The 14,264-nt window shown below is 40.9% G+C and overlaps 1 protein-coding gene across 9 annotated transcripts in view; it reads right to left on the bottom strand.

Annotated features, from left to right (window-relative positions):
* The window catches only part of PRRC2C (proline rich coiled-coil 2C), a 68,928-nt gene that overhangs the window by 54,458 nt on the left and 206 nt on the right, over nt 1-14,264 (bottom strand). The window lies entirely within an intron of this gene.

The following is a 14,264-nucleotide window of genomic DNA, read 5'->3' as shown; positions in this document are numbered from 1 at the left end:
TTACACCAACAGTTATCCTGTGTGTCATCCAAAAATATGAAATGCAGAATGGGAGAAGGGTGAACCCAGCCCACTGAGCAAAACAGACTCAGGCTGGAAATCAGAACTCTGGATGAGCTGTTTGCATTTGAAAGAATGTGTGAGCACAGTGATTGTAGTGTATGGCTTACACAGTTAAAGGATCACCTGAAAGCTGGTTTGCCACTCTGTACTCCTGGCAGTTACTGTCCAGCACCTTCTGTGATGCTCCAGGATGACTGTGGTGGACTCTTTTCCATAAATACAAGGCTGGGAACAGAGAGGAACAGAAGAGTGGAAGAGACAGAGTCTGCCAGGCCCTTTCACAGAACACCTTCTGGTAAACTCAATCTTCTTCCAGAAGAAAAGGGCAATGCAGAGCCTGGTATCTAATCTAGAGTCAGCCTGATAAACGAGTCTGCCTGGATTCAGGTCTCCAGACAGGCTGAAAGCAGTAGTCTGGCCATGAATAACACTGATGGGCAAAGCTTGACATGTTGGACTGCAAGTACTGAGGCAGCCTGAAGAGTGAAAGGTTGATTGATAACTCTAAGCTTGCCTAAATTCACGTTTCAGACCAGGTGGGCTTTTTCCTGTAAAGATATCTGAGTATTGAGCTTTGGCTTCTAGTGGAACCTTGCAGCCTCAGCGTAGTTTTTTTGGATAGATGAGGGACAGCCTACAGCCAAGTCTGTGGCTGGAATCTAAGCCATGGATTTACCATAAAGAGTCCACCACAATCATCCTGGAGCATCACAGAAGGCGCTGGACAGTAACTGCCAGGAGCACAGGGTGGCAAACCAGCTTTCAGGTGAGCCTGTAACTGTATCAAGCCATACACTACAATCACTGCGCTCACACCTTTCAAGCGCAAACAGCTCATGCAGAGTTTTAACTTTTGGCCCAAGACTCATCCCAGTCAAGGTGTTTGTAAACAAAAAGTAGCTTCACAATGGTGAAAAATCTAGAAACCGGCAAATAAAACAAATAAAAAAAAGACAACTTGGGTCACTTTTTACCCCAAAACTGTCAACAGAAGCAAAGCCCTAAAAGATACAGACAAAGCAAGCAGAAAGCATTCTGAGGGTGGTTTAAGATAATCTTTTGTCATATTCTTCCAAAGTCTGCATCCCTGGTAGAGATGAAACATGGAAAATCTTAATCATAATAACACTCTTTTCTACAGAGCAATACAGATTCCATACTTGGGCAGACCTTCACTGTAACAACTGCTCTTTCTGTAACGTTTGACAGCTTCAAGAACAGAGGACGGTGAAAACTTTACATTCCCTGAATACCCCTTTTTATGTTTAATTTAGAAAAATTAGTCTGCTCATTACAACTGAGCTCTAAGCCTTTTATACTATTAAAATTCATACTGTTGTGATAAGTTTTACCCAACTTATACTACACAGAAAAATAAACTGTTTTACAATGATTAAAACTGCACCTTCCTCAGTAATCTGACTTGCACAAAATAAATCATCTGAATTAGGCAGGTCAATATATTCAATAATATACAATACATATATATATTTAAGTACACTTAGACCTGATACTGGTTGCCAAAGAAGATATTCCTACAAAATCAGACTTTAGACCAGGTGCTCAAGCCAGGGATGACAAACCCTCCCTCTGAAGAGCCCATGTGGCTTCAACAAACATCCTGCCGAGTCACACATTAAACAAGCACCCAGTGCCACCTGACATCAGTTATGGAGAGACAGCTGCATGACTTTGAGCCATGTGAAACCATCCAGCTCCAAGACTTTTCATCCAAACTTCAGTTGTGTGTGCCACATTCCTATACCTGAGCACTGGAATCACTCCCTCTGTATAGAACACTTGAGGTGTTTCAACATAGGACACATCAAGCATTTTCCTCCCCAAGTGATTCCCAATTTGTGCAACATTTCCATGTTTTGTTATTATTAGTCAAGTTCTCACAGTGAAGTGCTGCTGTGCACTAGGTTTAGGCTGTGTGCTGTACCAGAGGCAGCTGTGAGCAGCCCTGAGAACACATACAAGATGTCAGGAGCACTTTCCAAGCTAAGGAAGCACGGTGACAGCCACCAGAAGGAAAGGAACAGCACCAGCCATAATGGCACCTGGCAGGGTTCACTGCACCATTAAGAAATTTAAGCAAGTCAGCTGCTCATTCTGAATTATTACAGTTACCATTATGCACAACTACAGAAAGCACAAAGCTCCCAAAATTCTGGAGCAAACATTTACCCTTCAGCTGCTCTGCAATGTTATTAAATAAGTTAACTGAACTTCACTGTAGCTTGAAGATTTTAGGGTAAAAATTATTACTCTAATTTCTGTACCAGACTATTTTTTCAGACTCCAACTGGTTGACTGTTTTAAATCCTGTAAGGAACTCAGAAGGTTGTGTACAGAAAACAGTACACAAAGGAGCTGACACAAATTCTAAATGTCCTGGTCTCTGTTAAGGAACATTTACTTGTGCCTTCTTAGACATTTAGAGCTGGTACAAGAACAAACTGAATGCAGGGGATTCCAGACTACAAAAAAATGTTTTTAATAGTAAAACCCCAGCAAACAAAACCCCACATATCATACATATTCCACTAAATTCCTGCTCTCCTGATCATTTTAGAATTCACCTCTGTAACTCGTTTAGAATTTAATACAATTTATACAATTATTGGTCCATACAATATATATTCTATACAATATACAAATTTATACAATTTACTACTCCTCTGAACTTTGCATAGCGTTCCATTAGGGCCAACTGCAGCCTCCAAAAGGTGTCAACTCTGCTAAAAAAAAAGTTTTACTTGAACAAGGTAAAAGTATCACATATTTTGAGGTCACTTTTGAGAACTGAGTGGCAAGAAGAAGAAAACATTTAACAACGTAACTCCTAAATTCTTGTCAGACCAGATGACAAACCGTATTTTACACACTGCATTTTTAAACCCCTACCTAGACAAAAAAGGTCTGGTTTTTAGTGCAACATGTCAAGAGACTTCTTCAGCAGTATTACAGTCAGATTTAATACAGTCCTTCCATCTTAACCCCCCAGCCCACACCTCTTTAGCCCACAGGCACTCAATCAGAACAGGTAACCTGGACAGGAGTTTCCCAGGATTTAACTCTTAAAACATTAAAAATACTGGAATAACTCTCATAATTCCTATTCAACAAGGCTCTCTAGTCCCTGTCATGTCTACTCCAAGGGCTGAGTTTTGGCCACATTTGGAGAAAGAGGCACTGGAATGATTTAAGGCAAAGAGCACCACTGAAGACTCAAACCAGCTGAAGATCTGAACTCTCAGTGTCTCAAATGCCCATCTGTGAAGTGGGAAACATCACAAAAAACACTACATGAAAGTTTATTCCTAACTGGGACACATTAGCACCTCTTTCAAAACAGAAACCAAGAGACCAATCCAGAAAGAATTTCCATACACTATTTTAAGCACACTTAAAGCAGTGAAAGGGTAAAAACCATCATATACAAATCTGTTATTTGTATCCAGCCATAACTTCACTTTTCTAAGAATAGCTTTGTTTCTGGGACACTGAACAATGTGGTTCTGGTAAATCCTGGAACCAAATACAACTACTAAAAAAAAAAATTAAAAAAAAATTAAATTCTAAAATTAAACTTTTTTAACACATATTCAATTTGTTTTAGAGGCAGATGCTCCCAAATCAGTGTTAGTAATTAAAAAAAAATAATTTCACTGCACACAAAAATGTGCCATTAAAAATTTCAGACAAAGTTTTCATTTCAACTGTAAGTCTGGCATATTTAGATTCTAGACCTGAAGAAACTGCCCACTACTGTAAAAACTAAGCATAATCTCCAGCTAGATACTTATTTTTGAAAAACAACTGTGTGATCTTTGGAAAAGAGACCAATTTAAATGAATTACAGAAACAGAATGCCAATTTAAAACAAAGAAACAGAGGATACCGGAGTCAAAACACTCGGAACCCAAGAAAGCCTTTTTTGTGCTTTTTGTAACCCAGTCTCAAGGAATCCTATTATTTTAAAAGGACACTCCAAAACACTGTGAAATTACTGAATACATGGGGCCTGGATGTGGTTTTGTAGAGGGAAGGTTGCACACAAATAAAAAAAATGGAATTACAATTAAACACTTCTCTGACATGGATGTTTATCAACAATCTCTTCTTGATGGTCTTAAGACTTTCACCTCTGGAACCAACATTTTTAGCCCAATTTTTATCTACAAAAACAAAACAAATACACGAACGTTCTGGCCATTTATGCCACTACTAAGAATTCTGAAGAACTTCAGCGCTATCAGCTTAATATGACACAGACACAAGCTTGGAGAACCTCTGGTAACACTTAGGTAGCAAAGAAGTCTCTGTCAAATCCAAGTATCTTATAAAGCCTCTCAAATCAGGATTTCCCTTCTATCCAAGAGCCACTTGCAGCAAGGTTCATTATCCAGCAGATTGCTGCTATGCAGGCTGAAAACTGCAGGAAAACTTTGGGGACTCCAAGCTTTTTCTTCAGGTACCTCCATCACCTACAAGAAGAGCAGCTCTTCAAATCTTCGAAGAGTTCTTGGGTAGATCTCAGTAAAGTTCATTCTTGTTCAAGACCTACACTAGTTCTCTTTCCTTCGAAAATCTCACTAAAGCACTCTTCCATCTCCTGATTTTGGGCTCACTGGTTTCCAGCACAGCCTGAAAGAGGGTACAAAGCACTGATAAAATCCATGGAGACTGGAAGCCAAGCTGGACAAGAAAACCCTTTAATCACCATCTCTTCTGCACTCATCACCTCAGTGGAAGAACTGTAGGATGGCCACAACCTACAGAGGAGTTAACAGCCACCAAACAGAAAAAAAATCAAAATTAGTTTGGCTCTTCAGAACCAAGACACTCCATCCTCAGACAAAGCTGGAGCACAGCAGGCTTTGCTAGTTCAATCATTCCTCAAATAGCTCCTCTTTAAAGCCTAAGAAAGTCTTTCCAAAACAGTACCAAAGCTGAGTGTGTCAGGTGGAAAACACACCATGACACAAGACAGCCATTTTAGGGCATTATCCCCACAGATGCATCTATAAAAATGGAGTTTGTGGATGCCAGAAATGGGCATCCACAAATATGTCAGCATCAATTGTAACAGACATGCAACAACAGTCTAAATAGAGCTGCTAAGCTAAGCAATGAAAAACAACCCAAATTAGCCACCCACAAAAAAAACTCTACTCAGAATCTAACTTCACCACAAAGCATATGTTACTTTGAACCAGCAATCTACAGAGCAAGCAAATCTGCTGCCTTAGAAAGGCTGCAAGGCAGCTTGTTGAACCCATTTTTTTTGAGAAATACTGATTACCTAAACACTGGCTTTCCAACAGGAAAATCAGCAACAAACCACAACAGCTCAGGGAATTTTTGTTGGGAGCATTTTAAGACTAACATGGCACTAACCAAACTTTTAGGATGATTATTGCAGAAAAAAAAAGTATCTGTGAGTTCTATTCTTTTTTTTTTCTTCAGAACAAAAGAAACAATAATTAAAAACCCCACAGATCCAAGTACAGCAAACCTCAAATTTGTCTCTATCCACAGATTTTAATATCTATTTAACATGAATATTTCAGTGAAACCATACTACTGTGGAACAGCCCTGACAAAAGCAACTTGATCAGCAGGCTCAATGAGAATCAGCATGACTTAAATGTGTCCACATAACAAGGGATTAAAAAGCCACAGACAGGTTAAACTCACACTGGCAATAAAACTGTCAAAAATGCTTTCAATATTTTCATGTGTCACACAGCTGCTTTCTTTCAGCTAAGATAATTTCTGGTATTTCTAGAGCATAGGAAATCTTCTCCTTTTTAGGTGACTTTAGGTAACTGATAGATTCTGGTCCCATCCCCTCCCCTCACAGGCAGAAATCATGCCAGTACAGCTATTTAAGAATTCTGGGGGGAAATAAAGCAGTTTTCATTTCATTTAGTGGAATTTTTTTGCATGTTTCTATTCAGAACATCAAATAAAGCTGTTCAGTATCCTCACAAATACTATCTAAATATTACCTACAGCAATGCAGTTATCCAAGAATTCAATGCTTCCAATGTTTGTCTCTTTCTTCCACATTTTACACCAATGGCACAAGTTTGGTCTTCAGCTTTCTACTGAATAAGGGAAGCTGCTCACCAAGACACCTCTTACATTTACTTCTGCCTTTTACAAGGAGCTGAGGAGATAATTTAGAGATGTTCACAAGCAAAAATACAGCTATTCTTAAAACAAAATGCTGAAATTAGGAATTTCCTCTAAAAACTTCCTTCAGTTCTCAACTACTGCACATGCAGAAGATATAATACCCCTGTCTGCTGTAGCTTTCTAATTAAATACTGTCATTTCTATTGTAATAATAACTTGACAATTAAAATAGAAATTGATTTCAAAAAATATTGATTTTCAAAGTGAAGTATCAAACAAGGTCAAATTAAGAAACTCCCTTCAGTGAATTTTGTTTCTGGTAATTCTTTGCATTTCCAAAGGTTAGATAATGAAAAATGGTACAAGAATCACCAGAGTTTTAACAAAAGCTCTTCTACTATTCTGAACTGAAAGCCCAACATCTGCCACCTCAAGCAGCAGTACTTTTAAGCAAGTAAGACTCCTGCAGAAATCCTACTCAGGTGGTCAAGTACCTTGAGGAAGTGAAATACATGATGTCCAAAGGTTCAAGTCCTTGGCCAAAAAAAAAACCCTGATGACTGGTTTAAAATATCTAGATAGAAGTGATTTTAATTTGGTTTCTGAGTTCAGAAAATTTACTTTGGTCATTTTTTTCAAACTTCTTTGCAACATGAGAAATTATTCTTTAGGCTAACTGACTGATGGAATTTGCATACAATCAAATACGAAAGAGAAGGGACTTAAAGGTTGAAATTGTGAACCTGACTGCACAGGTACCAGAGAGTCATGAGCATCAGAAATCATGGATGTGCCAAATGCACCCTGGGCTTAGCATTCCCCTCTACAGGAATGGTCCAGGCTGATCCTGGCACAGGCACACCAGCATCAACACTGCAGCACATCTTAATTCTGTCTGTAAGTCACAGGTTTGTAAGGCTGCACTTGTCCCAGAGTTTCCCACTGCTGATGGAGGTGATGTGGAATCATGTTTAATGAAACAGCTCTCCACATACCTGCTTGCAGCTTCCAAGAGTAACGACCATCACACTTGTCCAGCTCTTTTCAGAGCAATTCCCAGTTTGGGTTGAGGCACAGCAAGGCAGCAATGCAAAACAAACCTTATTGCTCACTGATACATGATTAAAAAGCTGCCAGAGGCCAAAAACACTCCTGACTGTAGGATGAGAACACCACAGTGGAATATGGTGACCAGGTAAACACAGCACAGCCTTCACTGGTACTGCAGGTGTCCAGCTCATTTTCCCATTCATTCTACATGAACCAGAACAGTGGAGACAAACTCAATACCACAACCACAGCTCAAGTGCAAATGAGGAGTTAACCAACAATACCTGTACTAGAAGCATTCCTTCAGTGTTAGCCCTTTTCAAATTATCAGTTTCCCTGCTAGAAAGGATTTTTCAAGACATTGCAGTAAAGAGACTGCCAGTGAGCGTCCCACTTAGGTCAGAACCAAAGTGGACAAAGGCAATGCACCAACCCAATGCAGCTACTCAGGCCACGTGCTGACAATCCTCAGACACAAATTACAATATTTAGATGTTTCAGCAGATTACCAAACATGTTGCAACTAAAAATCTGTTCTTTTCTGAAAACCTAAAATCCCAGATTTCACTGCAGGTCACTTTTAGAGCAGGCTATTTTATTTCTTCTTAGCCTGACAATGTCTTTACAAGTCTTTTCTGATTTCTTCGATACCAAGCATTAAGCAAATTTTTTGCAAGACAGATTTTTGATTTTCCAGTTTCACGCAGCTGGTTAAGAAACTTTCATAAATTGTAAATTTTTAATTGAGGCAGGAGTTTTGAAGTACTGGAAGAAAGCCAGGGCCAGAAAAAACCCCCAAACAGTTTCTATAGAATTAAAGAGAGCATCATAATGATAAGCGTTCTCATTATTCTGGGAACAGAACAATGCAAGTGCTTTTGCCCAATTAGCTTTTCAACTTGCAGATGCCAAATGAGACTTATTTTTAAGATTTGCAAAACCATTTATTAAAGAAATTTCCATTATTTGGAAGAATGAGAAAACTTCAAAGTTCACAAAACTGAATCGCTGCCTATTTGAGCATGAGATAAGGGAATAAATTAAGGCAAATTCTTGCAGAAACAAGCTGTGTACCTGCTATCAAAGTGCAGGATTCAAACAGCAGCCTGGCAGGCAGCATTTTCTCTGAATACAAAAGATTACCATGACCTGTCTTACCTGTCAGAAGGAGTTTTAACTGAAAAAATTACAACTATTCACCAAGCTTCTTCATAGCTAATTTAGATCAGTATATCCAGACCACAGCAGCTCTCTGTAAAGGCATCTGTTAATGGTTAGGATCACAAACAATCCCATAAAAAATTACAAGCACACTCAGCAGACTGTCACAAGCACCACTTTGTTTCTTGCTCAACTGAACCACACCACCCAGCAGAAGCCTGGAAAGGCAAAAATATCAGCAAAGCCCTTCTCCCCACACACAGACACCGTGATGTGGGGAATGCCCTCCTTGATGGCATCCTGAGTAGCAGTTTCCTCTGTCAGGCTGAGGAAAGGAGGACAAAAGATAAATCCACAGTGGGGCTACAGCAGCAGCCTCACAACTCTCCTCTGTGGGGAGCTGAGTCTGCTCCTCTGCAGGTGCTGCCTGGGGGAAGTTACCAGGAACAACAGCTGAGGCCAGCAGGACTCCACTCCTAAGTTGGTCCCAGTGATAAGCTGGTGCAAAACACTTCCTTCTAGGAAGCTGATGAAAGAAAATCAATAAATACATAAAAAAGACCAGATTCCCAACAGATGAGCACGAGCTGCAGCCATTTACAGCCAATGCCCGTCTTTCCACTGTTTCATTTTTTCCCTTTCACTTTAACACTTACTGCAAAAGCCTCTTTATTACCAACCCTCACTGAGCTGGTGGCACACTTTCAACCTTTCCCACCTACCCCATGTAGAGACTTGGGCACTGGAAGAGAGCAGGACAGATTAGGAGAAAAAAGTTAAATCACTCCTTTTCTGGGAGTAACTCAAGGAATCTCTTTCAAAACTTCTATTTCCTGCTCCTTTACCACGATTTCCAAGCCCCAGTGAAATAATTAATGTTTTTTCACAGAGGAAGTGAGACCTTTTTTCAGCATTCTTCCCCAGGGACAACAATGTTGAGCAGCAGATTTCTCATCATGCTTTTCTGTATCTTTAAAGTATCCCTGACCTCAACTGTAAATAAGTAAAATTTCTATACTTGTTTTTCCAAAGCCCCTATTAATAAGTTAATCCTTAAATAAGAAATAATTACATCTAAGGGGTTTTATTTTGGAAATTTGTTAGAAGTTGCTTTGAAATAACATTCAGGCAAGCTCCTCTGTTCATGAGCTCCTACAGAATATTCTGACAGTGCACAAGAACCACTCTAGGGCTACATCCTTAAGGATTTCCCCTCTTCTTTACAACACATGTACCAAAATTAATCCCCTCTTTGCCAGCTTTTTTCCCCCAATTCTTTTCTGTTCATCTTCTCAAGGTATTTTTGTTGTTGAAGGGTCCAACATGAAGATGGAAACACTCAACAGTAAGAACCTACAGAAAAAAACAGTTTTGAACTCTTGCACAACCTCACAATTATATAAAAAAGTTAAAACCAGTTACTCTAATCAGTTATGTAATGGCTTAAGCTACTTGTTACCATGTTCAAAACTTCCCACCTTGCCCAAATTCTTTGCTGCCCGTTACTCCTATCATATTCCTAACCTGACTCATGTACATCAAAAATAAACATAATTTCTTCTCTGTATTAAAGATATGTTACAGCATATTTTGAAGGTTTTTAAGACACTCCCACTGTGATAGTGAGAACCAGGATTGCCAAATGCTCCAGCTTGTAACACACTGTCAGCACCAGTAAAAAAAATCTCACTGCAATGCATATAAAGGTGGTAGAATTTTGTTCCTTGGTCTGGTCCAGCTTGGAGAGAGCTCACAGCCACTCACAGCCTCTTCTACCTGCTGGCCATTATCCTCTGGATCTCTGGTTACATGCTTTTCCCTGTGACTCACTCATTTCTTGGAACAGACACATCTCCTTGTTCACTAAGGAATGCTCAGCATGGAAGAGATGCAGCTGCCAACACCACACTGACAACAGCTCTGGACAACACCAGTTAATTACAGTAAGGGTCGACTTCAGACCATAAAAAAAGGGGAAAAAAGAAGATAGGAAGCTAAATTTAAAAAGCCTTATCAGCATAGGCAGCTTTATGCATCTGTCTCTCAGCACTACAGAATCCATTTTCCATGGAAGTTAACTTGTATCTGCCAAATGGCTGCAGAGGAGCTTTAACATCTTCACTTGCTCTTGGTTCTCTGCTTACTCTGCTCAGAAAAAAAACAACCCACACATCCCTTGACACTTTGCTTTCAAGATGCAGTAAATAATTCAGGCTCAATACATTATCAAAATACTTATCAAGGAACTTTTTGTTATCCAAAGCTCTGTGTGTCCCACAAAGCTGCCCGTGCTGGTAGCTTCATCTGTGTCATGAAAAACATCTCTTAACCAAGGTGACTCCAGCAAAGCAATCACTGAGAAATGCCACAAGCCAAAGGCAAGTTTTTCTTGCTAAAATACATCTTTCTTATTTGCATTGTCAAGGAAAAATGTTCTTGTTCCTTTTCATTAGAGGACTTCTGCTGTGCACCTATACAAAGCACAGACTGTCCTAAACATAACTAAAAAACAAGCTCTACAAATCAGTATTTATTTTTTTCAAAATGAAAACATCATTTCATTGATATTAAGACTGAGGTCCTTCAGACTTGGAATATCTGGTGAGTTTGAAACAGAAGTCCTAAAGCGGTATCAGGTCTTTAACTGAGAGGAAATTATTGAGTTCTCAAACGAAAAGCAAATGTTGCTGCACTTCCACCTTAGCTGAAGGTTCAAACGACTTTAAGTACATCTTAAATCATTGCTGCTGCAAACATTCCTTAAAATTATAACTGTAGATTGAAATTTTAAGTTAAAATTTACAAACAGTAAAATCTAGCAACAATCATTTGCTTACAAAACATGAATTTTAAACCAAGGTGTAGTGGTTTATTTGATTTCATGAGGACAGCCTGAGAAGGGCTGCTTTTCTACGCACAGAAAGTTTGATTTGCTAACTTAAGCAAGCAGAGCAGCAAAAAATGCGTAGCCTGGTCATTGCCAAACTAAGTCCAGCTAGGTAAAAATCCAGTAAGGCTGACATTTCACTTAGGAATCAGCTGTACATTGATTAAACTGGTATTTAAGAGACTCCTCTCAGTTACCCAGGACTGGGTGATGCCCCAGTTCTTCAGGCGGTACTTGTGCATTTGCTGTAGCTGAACATAAAGTGCAGCCATTCCTGTCTCTGGTGCTGGAAGACCCTAGAAACGAAGCCCACATCATTTTCAAATAAACATCAGTTAAAATTGATCACCATCATCCTTCAGACTGAAGACATGTAAGGCTGATTCTGCACTCTAATTTCCCCGTTAATCAAGGCAGTGTCAGATAATTTAAACCACGAACAAAGTGAATGTTAAACAGTTTCTCCCTCTAGTATGTGTTTGCAATCTGTAACAGACGAGCTCGTTAGCACTGACTTAGAATGTTATGTAATGGCTGAGGTATTTGTAATAAAAACAGTCTATTTCTGTTAGCCTGTTCTTCATAGACATAAAAGCTGTCTTCATCTGATTTTTATTAGGACTTCATCTTCCTCTGCTCTTGACGCATTTTTTAAGACTCCCGTGCACTCCATTTTCATTTCACCAATACTCAGTATTATTTTCTCCCACGTCCTCACACAAATTTCAGCTTTTATTTTCACACTGCATTCACCCATAAGCTTCTACCGAGTTTTGTAAAACCCAAACCCCAAAAATAATGAGAGCATGAGGCTGAGCAAAGGAAAAATTTCCTACAGAAGACGAACTGGTTCTACCAGTAAAACACCACCAGCAGTGCTGTCATTACAAGCCCAACAACCATCCTCAGCTAGTGGGAAGCTGCTGCATTTTCACGTGGTGGAGTTTTCCCCCCCAAACCCTCCACTACTGCAGGAGCCTCTGAAGAGAAGTGTTTTTCCTTCTCTCTCACATCCCCAGTCCAGCACACAAGGATTTACTCCTCTGCAGGAGCACTGTGCAAGGCTTGAACTCTTCTGCAAGATTTTCATCTCCTCATTTTATCCACACCACCCCTTATATGGTATTCATCCTACCCTCTCTGCACTCTCACATCCCTGCCATTCCTCAGCCTGGAAATCAGCCTGCAACAAAGGAATTCCCAGCCCTGCAGGACACCTGGCTGAAATTGGCCCCACAGAACAGAATCCTGCTCTGACTTCCATTCTTTCTCTTAATTGCCACCCAGCATTCATTCAGACAGCCCCAAACCCACAGGGCTTGGAATTGCATCATCCCTCCCTTGCTCACTGGGGCCTGTTTCACTTTCCCTAGGGACACAGGACCTATGGAAGGTGCATCCCATAAATCTATAGCACTGGATCAGGAGCCCAAGTTAAAACTGGAGACTGATGTAACATTCTGCTCTACAAAAAACCAGGGCTCCCATTATGGAAAGTCTAAATGAGAGCAAAGATTTTATAAATTGCTACTAAACTGCCAAGACACAGAATATTTATATTACCAAGACTCACAGAAGCAACTGTATATTGAGTTATACATATTTCATGGGCTATTATCTACAAAAGCCAAGAACTTCATACAAGCAATGTATCCGCCCAGCAAGGCAGGGCTTGAGGTGCCAGACAGAGCCTCAATCCTGGTCTCCAAGGAGTGGCCTAAGAGACAACCAAGCCCTCACTTCAGTTTAAACAGTGACCTCTCAAGCCCACATCACCAAACCACCTTTCCACTGAACATTCATCCAGTTCACGCAACTCTCAAAACTTTGAGATTCTTTATTCTCAAGAAAACGGTTGCAGAGTTGCACCAAAACACCCACAAAATTAATGCAGAAGCAAAATTCTCTAGACTACAGAATTAAAAAAAAAAAACCCTGACAGCCACACAGAGCTCCTGGCAATCAGTATTTAAGGCCAATCCTTTTGTTTCTCATACATGGACAAATGAGATCATGTCCTGTTTCCTGCCCCTTCAAAAGCAGTTTCTTGTCTGAGCAGAGCTCTTTAAGATAAGACACCAAGCAGGCCAGGTGCCTCATTGCACAGGAAATAAAACCATTAAAAATCACAGCCCCGTTCCTTCTGTTGGAAATATATTTCCAGCAATACACCTATTTAACCCCAATAATCAGGGCAACAAGGAGAAACGGTCCTTCCTTGAACATACCGACTGCAAGACGTTCCACCAAAGAATATATTTACAGAACACCCACGTGAAACACAAAAAGGAAGAAAACCCACGATGCTCCATTCAAGGCCCATCACCATGCTCTCGAGCATCTCCCTCAGGAAGAGGGCCCAAACTAGAAAGTACCTTTTAGCCCCAAAATTTTCGATCCCTGCATTCCTGGATTATGCCCACTGCAGACCAAACTGCCTGAATTTCAGCCGTGTCATCTCAGCACGCTCCCACCATCCTTTAACGCTATCCATGAGAACACCCCAGCCCCAAAATCCTGGCCCTGGGAGCACAAACAATGCTTTCCTTCACTCAGTCCCGCACCAAACCACCCAAGAACTGCCTTTTACCGCAGGCGGAGAGTGAAAGAACCCCCGGAAAGAGCGCCTCGCCTCCAGCACCCCCAGGACAAGGCTGCTCTCCCGCCGCGTTCCTGCAGAAGAATCACAGCCGCCAAGTGAGCGCGAACGCACGCAGGAACCCCCAGAGAGAGAACGGCAGGGAGAGAAGAAGAGAAGAGAGGAAGGAGGAGACCGAAAGCCCTTAAAAAAAGGAGAAAAGCGGGGGGCAAAAAAGAGGGCGGGAGAAGGAAGCAGCACCCCCGCAGGAGCGGTCCCGGCACAGCCGCCTCTCCCGCCGGCCCCGGGCGCGGCCCGGGCTGAGCCCGGCGGGGCGCGGCCGCCCCGAGCGCCAATGCGGGGCGGCCAGCGAAC

This window comes from Pyrgilauda ruficollis, unplaced genomic scaffold (genome assembly GCF_017590135.1).
Source record: "Pyrgilauda ruficollis isolate IOZ18807 unplaced genomic scaffold, ASM1759013v1 scaffold47, whole genome shotgun sequence".
Lineage (NCBI taxonomy): Eukaryota > Metazoa > Chordata > Aves > Passeriformes > Passeridae > Pyrgilauda > Pyrgilauda ruficollis.
Note: the sequence above shows the minus strand (reverse complement) of the source record. Positions and strands in the feature narration are given on the sequence as shown.